The sequence below is a fragment of the Elephantulus edwardii genome, unplaced genomic scaffold (genome assembly GCF_000299155.1).
Source record: "Elephantulus edwardii isolate Elephantulus edwardi_28Jun2011 unplaced genomic scaffold, EleEdw1.0 scaffold00018, whole genome shotgun sequence".
In the NCBI taxonomy this organism is placed as follows: Eukaryota; Metazoa; Chordata; class Mammalia; order Macroscelidea; family Macroscelididae; genus Elephantulus; species Elephantulus edwardii.
This window is the reverse complement of record NW_006399768.1, coordinates 27,400,595-27,408,031: the sequence shown is the minus strand read 5'-3', so window position 1 is coordinate 27,408,031 and position 7,437 is coordinate 27,400,595.

The following is a 7,437-nucleotide window of genomic DNA, read 5'->3' as shown; positions in this document are numbered from 1 at the left end:
TATATATATTATATTTAATCCAACTTCTACAATTCTCTGCCTAACATGAGCAATCCTAAAATCAGGATCTGAAGCAGTGTAAACTGACATTAATGTGGATTTGATGCTGTTTTTGTCATTGTTATTAGGTGTTATTGAGCTAATTCCAAGTTATAGCAATCCTATGTAGAAACTGCAGAATCCTGAGCCATATGCAAATTTTCTTTTGCCCAGCCAATTGCTGTAGTCACTGCATTATTCCCTGTTATATGATGTTACTGTCGGGTTTTTTCTTGTTGTTATTGTTGTGCATATACAGTCAACTACAGTACATACCCACCTAAGAAACAAAGGATTTGAACCCTGTCCTATCATGCATCATCTTCATGTTTGGAATACTCAAGTCCATCGTTAGAGTCACTGTGTCAATCCATTTGATTGAAGACCCTCTTTTTTTCCAACTCTATAACTTTACCAACATGATGTATTTTTTTGAAGACTGGTCCCTCCTGACAACAGACCCAAAGTAACTTAAAAAAGTCTCATTGTGGTTACCTCTAAGGAGCGATCTGGTTACACTTCCTCCAGGACAGACTTGTTATTTTGACAGTCCATAGATAGTCAATACTCCTTGACAACAGCACATTTCAAAGGCATTGATTCTTCTTCAATCTTCCTTATTAACTATTCAACTTTCTGGGGTATACAAAGCAATTTGAAAATACTACGACTTGGATCAAATGCACCTTGTTGTTGTTATGTGCCATGAAGTAGACTGCAACTCATAGTTCTCCTGTGTATAGTAACTCTGAACCCTGCTCTAACCACAGCCATTCTTACTGTCTCCAACACACTTATCCCCATTGCCCTAGTTACTGTGTCAATCCATTTTATCTGGTTTATTTCTCTCCTGCACTGGTCCTCCGCCTTTATAAGCATGATGTTTTGAAAAGAGTTTTCTTTCCTGCCAACATCCCAAGAATGAGATGGAGCTTCACAATCCTTGCCTCCAGGCAGCAACCTGGATTCACTCTTTCCAAGATAAACCTATTCTCTTGGCAGTCCATAAAATGGTCAATACTACTTTCTAGAACCACAACTAAAAAGCTTCAAGTCTTCTTCTGTTATCCTTGGTCATTGTCGATCTCTCTGATGCATAGCAAGTAGTTGCAAGAACCATGGCCTTGATCAAGTGCACCTCAGTCTCTAGACTGATATCATTGCTCTTCAGCACTCTGGAGAGGTCCCTGACTGCAGATTTTCCTAATCAAATCCACCTTTTAATTTCCTGACTGCTGGTTCCAAGAGTGTTGATTGTAGAACCATGCAAGCTGAAATGGTTAAAAAAATATCAATCTCTTTTCCATCTATCATGGTGCTGCTAATTGACCCAGTAGTGAGAATCTTTATTTTCTTGATGTTGACCTTCAATCCATATTGAAAATTGCAGTCCTTGACCTTTTGTAGTAAGTGTTTCAGGTCCTTCTCAGTTCCAGCAAGCAAAATTGTGTCATCTTGGTAATGCAAATTATTGATGAATGGTCCTTCAATCTCGATGCCACAAGCTTCCTCATAAAGTCCAGCCTCACAAATGATGTGTTTTGCCTATGTTGTTGTTGTTATTAAGTGCCGTCGAGTCACAGGCGACTCATAGCGACCCTATGAAGGAGAGTCCTTGACTCTTGGGTGCCTTTCATCCTCTCTCCAGGTTCATAGGGTTTCCGGAGGCAAGCTGTTATGGAAGTGGATGCCACTCCTCAAGATGTATCCCGATGCACTTCTTTCCTGATTTTGAACCATGAAGTTTTCCCTGCTTTGTTCTGATGACTGCCTCCTGGTCCAAGTATAGATTTTACATGAGAACAGTCTGGAGTTTTGGTATTCCCAATCTTTGCAAGGTAAGCCACGATTTGTTGTGATCTACATGCTTAAATGCCTTTGCATAGTTAATGCAACATAAATAGTCCTTCCTTTGATATTTTCTGCTTTCAGCCAAGATCTATCTAACATTGGCGATGATGTCCCTAGTGCCATGGCATCTTTGAAATGTAGCTTGAAATGACATGTTGTAAGGAGGGACAGGTCCTTGGAGAAGGACATCATGCTTGGGAGGGTGGAGGGACAGCACAGGAGGGGAAGGCCTTCTATGAGGTGTGTTGATTCAGCGACTGGGGTATTCGGGACAGGTGTGTCAGAGGCAGTGTGATTGGCACAGGATAGAGGAGGGTTTAGGGCTGTTGTACATAGAGTTGCTATGAGTCTCAAGCAACTCGACAGCACATAACAACAACAACTCTGTTGATGAATTTTAACAATAATGTTTTTAATAATCTTCAACAAGATTTTGCTTGCATGTGATATTAATGATATTGCTTGAGAATTTCCACACTATTGGATCACCTTCTTTTGGAGTGAGAATACAGATCTCTTTCAGTTAATTGGCCAGGTAGTTGTCTTCCAGATTTCTTGGCACAACCTGGTGAACACATCCAAGGCTGCATCTATTTCTTGAAATATACCAATAGGTATTCTATCAATTCCTACAGATTTGGTTTTGGGTTTTTTTCCAGAGCAGCTTGACATTTCTTCTTCATCACCATTGCATCTTTATCATATGTTGTTTTATGAGATTCTTTTTTGTCAGCCAATTATTTTAGGTACAGTAACTCTGTGAACTCCTTCTGTCTTTTCTTTGTTCTGCTTCATAGCAACTTTAAGTATTACAAATCAAGGCTTGAATATGTTGTGGCTAACCCTGAGAAGAATGAGAATCCCAGAACACTTGGTTGTGCTGACTGCATGGTTCAAAATCAGAAAAGGAATGTTGCAGGGATGATGAGCCCTTTCTCCAAAACTTTTCAATCTATATGCAAAACTGATCAATTAGGAGGCTGGACTTTATGAAGAAGAATGTGTCATCAGGATTGGAGGAAGACTCATCAACAATCTACATTATGTACATGACACATCCTTGCTTGCCCAAACTGATGACCTGGAATGTTTGTTACAGAAGGTTAAGGACTGCAATCTTCAAATATGAATTTCAGCTCAACATCAAGAAAATAAAGAGTCTCATTGATGAGCCAATTGGCAACACCATGATAGATAGAGAAGAGATTGAGATTGTTAACCATTTCTCCTTGCTCAGTTCTACAATCTTAGCACCAGCAGTCGGGAAATCAAAAGGTGAGTTGTATTAGGAAAATCTGTAGTCAGGGACCTCTCCAGAGTGCTAAAGAACAATGATGCCAGAGACTAAGATGTGTCTGACCCAGGCCGTGGTCTTTGCAATTGCTTGCTATGCATCAGAGAGCTGGGCAATTACTGAGGATGACAAGAGAAATATTGATACCTTTGAGCTGTGGTCCTGGAGAAAAGTATTGAACATACCATGGAGTGCCAAAAGAACAAACACCTCTGTCCTGTAGAGGATAAAACCAAATTACTCTTTGGAGGCAAGTGGCCACGACAGACCAGTCCTTGGAGATATAAGGATGTGAGGGCCAGTGCAGGTGATGAATATCCCAGATGAGATGGACTGACACAGTAACTGGAGTAAATGAGATAAGTGTCTGGGAGGCAGTGAGATTGATTCAGAATAGGGTGGTGTTCAGAGCTATTGCAAATAGGGGCACTATGAGTTGCAGTCAACTCAATGGAGAGTAACAACAATAGCAACAATCAATATGTATTGACTGGCAATACTTTTTAAACATAATTTCCACTACTAGCAAACTACTATTACTATTTTATAAGTTTCTCCTTATTTAAAAATAGTAGACTCTAGAATAAAGACTAGCTATTTTGTTACCAATATGTGGGTTATTTATTATCTGTTTCTCAAGATAAGACAATTCTGTGATTTAGTAAAAATTTATTATCTTAAGGTTATCATGTTTTCCTGTTGTCTTTAATGATGCTGAATTTATACTTCCAGAGCTGGTGATGGATTAAAAAACACATTTAAAAAAAATCTAAATAGTTAATGAATTGTTCAGAATTGAATCAGATTCAACAATAGCTTTTGGAAATTTTATTGAACCTGGAAAATATCTATCTCCATTATAATTATTTGTTATCAGTTGTATGATTCCAAGAGTTTTCTATTTTAGTACAATATAGACTAATTTGTAATAAATTATCCATGTTTGCCTCTACATTATCTGTTTCGCATCATGTAGGTATGTTTTTTCCCACATTACAATGTAGTGTGGAAAAGATAGCCTCGTATCTTGCTTCAAAAAGGAGCTTTTAAACTTTTTTTTTAGACTCTTTTTTTTCCTTTTTTTTTTTTTGTCTAATGAACCGGCACCTATGTTGTAAAATATTTGACTATAGCTCTCATCATGTGAAATGCCTCTTGGTTTCCTCACATCCCTCTGAAAGAAACTTGTTTCTAAATATTCTTATAAAATAACACTATTTTCATGGAAAAAGTTAGGTCTTTCTGACCTCTCAGACAAAAATCGAAAATGGGCATTGTTAAAAAAAATTGCTTGCATCAGCTCACAGCATGTTTAGTGCTGTATTCCAAATGTTTCACGTACTGATTTCAAACTGTGTGGCAGGGATGATTATCATCATTTCCAATAAGCCTTTCTTTGAACTCACTATTCTCTGAAATCTTATCTCATTTAGAGTCAGAAGGTTGGTGTCTAATCTGGGGATATGTCCCAGGGACAGAACTCCTCACAAACCTCCGGCATTATGCCTTATCTGGACACCTGTCCCAGGAACAGCGCTCCTCTAAAAATTATGTATCCTCAAAACCACGCCTGATTTAAAGCAATCTCAAATTGTGTAACCTAATTTTGGCGTGTTCAATCCATGTGTCCTTCAAAACATAAGAACTGAAATGGCAAATAGTCAAGGGTTTATACTCAAACTCTTTCTTTACTGCCCACTTTCATGTCTCTCTCTACCTCAGAGTCTGCCCTGATTCCATGTTAAAATTCTCTGAAAACTCTGCAAAATTGGAAGTCTATGTAACCTGTCTCTAACTCTCTGGCCTAAAAACACCTAGGACATGCTAGATTGCCCTAATTCTTTACACTCCTCCATGAGCTTGATCTACCTTCCAACTGCTCCTCTTTGAACTGTGCGTGGAAACACCCTTCACAGGGATTTTCTGCCTCTTACCATTACAAACCTTCCAAACAACACCAGACTGATTTGAGAAGGAAAGAGAAAGTCAGAAGAGAGAGAGAGAGAAAAGAAAAAGAAAGACCTTTAGAACGACCTTTGCTAGCAGCAGTACCAATCAATTTCTCTAGACCACACTCCACCAAAACACCTCAAGCCATTCCAGCAGCCCAAAGTGTTCCACCATTCAAGAACACATTTCCTTCTTAAAACCAAAGCCTGATAAGAACACTAAGCCCACTTGCATCTAACACCCTCTGCAGTGAAACATAAAAACTGTATACACAATGCCAGAATAAACAAGCACACTGTAGCTAAACCAGGACAACACTTTCGATGTAATAAAACTCTATACAGAATTCAACCACAAGCCTTCTCCCAAATTAGCTCAAAAACTCATCTCTAACTTAAATTTTCCTTCTCCAAGACCAATAGTAATCATAAGTATACTGTTATGAATCACTCCATGTCTCTTTAAGTTTTTATTTCACAGGATCAAGAAGATGACCACGTTAATTCTCCCCTGGCCACTAATCCCAGACTGACTCACTCCAGGCTCTGAACCCCCAGATTGTCGACACTGTTCAGCAGGAAGTAGCCCCAAAAAAAGATACATCACCCTGTTTTATCACTAAAAAGAGTCTAAGATGTTAGTCTGGGCAAAGAGGGCCAAAGAGAAGAGTGAAGAATTCAGAACTCAAATGCGGATGGTCTTGCCTTGCCTGTCTGGCTAAGCTAGTGGGTAGCTCCTTAATCACAATGGAATGTCCCTCCCTAAAGACTCTGTTTATAAAAATCCTCCTCAGTAAGTTCACAGTGTGACTTCCCATTCTGCCTCTCCAGGATGAGGAACTCACCTGGGAGTTCCCCTTTCCCCCCTTTGATAAAGCTGCATTAATCTTTCTCTCGCTCTCTCTGATTTCTTCTTTAAGTCCGCTAACCTAACACTTGGCAGTAAAATTTCAAGCCCTGGCTGGCAATGTGCCAGATTATTCTAGGAAGTGCATTGTTATTAAGCTCAGTTCTTGATAATAAAAAGAGATAAAAAGAGATAAAAAGTAAAAAGAAAGAACATCTTAGTAACTTATTAATACTATCTACTTTGCCCATCCCACCTTTTTCCAAATCAGAGAAATATTTTGATTCTTGAAATATGTGCATCTTCTAGAAGTCATTTCCATTTCCAATCTTTTAGCATCTAAGTCAACATCAGAGAAAATGTGTCAGCTCACTTACTAACCCCTGCTGGCTTGCTTCCTTTCCTGCATGGATAAGTTGAAAGGAGCTGTAAAGATAGAGTAAGACTCAGCAGGAAGATCCTGATTCTAAATTTGGGATATCTGCTAATAGAGACATGCCTGCGAAGATGCCATGACCCAGCATTTGAGCATTGGACCCATGTAAAGGAGGTTTTTATCACTGTATTGGTGGAGTCTACCATAGAACATTTGGAAGAAAAATGGACAATAAACACTCAAGTGATTTACTGCCTTTGAAAACCCACGGGAGGGCCCTTTATGGGTCAGGGTCGGTTCTGACGCGATGGTACACAACGATAATCTGCTCCTCTAGTGACAAGTAGTCACTAGAGTCTCATGACAAGGAGTTGTGCTACCAAAGCAAAGCACACAGTTCAAATCCACCAACTGCTCTGGGGAAGAAAGATGAACCACCTCCTTCTGTCCAACTTACAGCCTCTGAAAACCCACTAGAAAGTCAGCTATGAGTTGGTTCCGACTTAATGACACATAGTTCATGCTGAGTGACTCAACTCAGCTCATTGTTAGCAAGTCAGAATCAACATAGCTGACCCTGCAATGGGTTTTGGAGACTAAATCCAGTGGGAGAATATTATCTGTCTATCCATTATGAAGCCACTAGTACATTGAAACTGTCACAGAGATACAGCCTTTATGTTAATAACACAGCTCTATGGAGTAGGCCACCAGGGCTCCCTCAAGCTAAGTAAAATTACAAAATTCTTCATCTCATCCAAACAGATGAGTCTATATACGTAGAGAATAAAAGAAAGGTAGGGGATTAATGATTGATTACAGATAAGAATCAAATTCCATTTGAAGTCCTTTGAAACATGAAGACCACCCAGGTAGAAAGGACTGAGTTACCAGTTAGGTAGAAACAGTTGGATCAGTAATGTATGAGTATAGTCCCTTACAGTGTTAGTGTCATGAAAGCATTTTTTTCAGGAATAAATTGTTTACATTTCGACACATTCTTCCCAAATGATTATACATTCTGACCTTTTGGTTTCCTGAGAATATATGGAGGCCCCATCTTTCTTTAATCTCCTCTAGT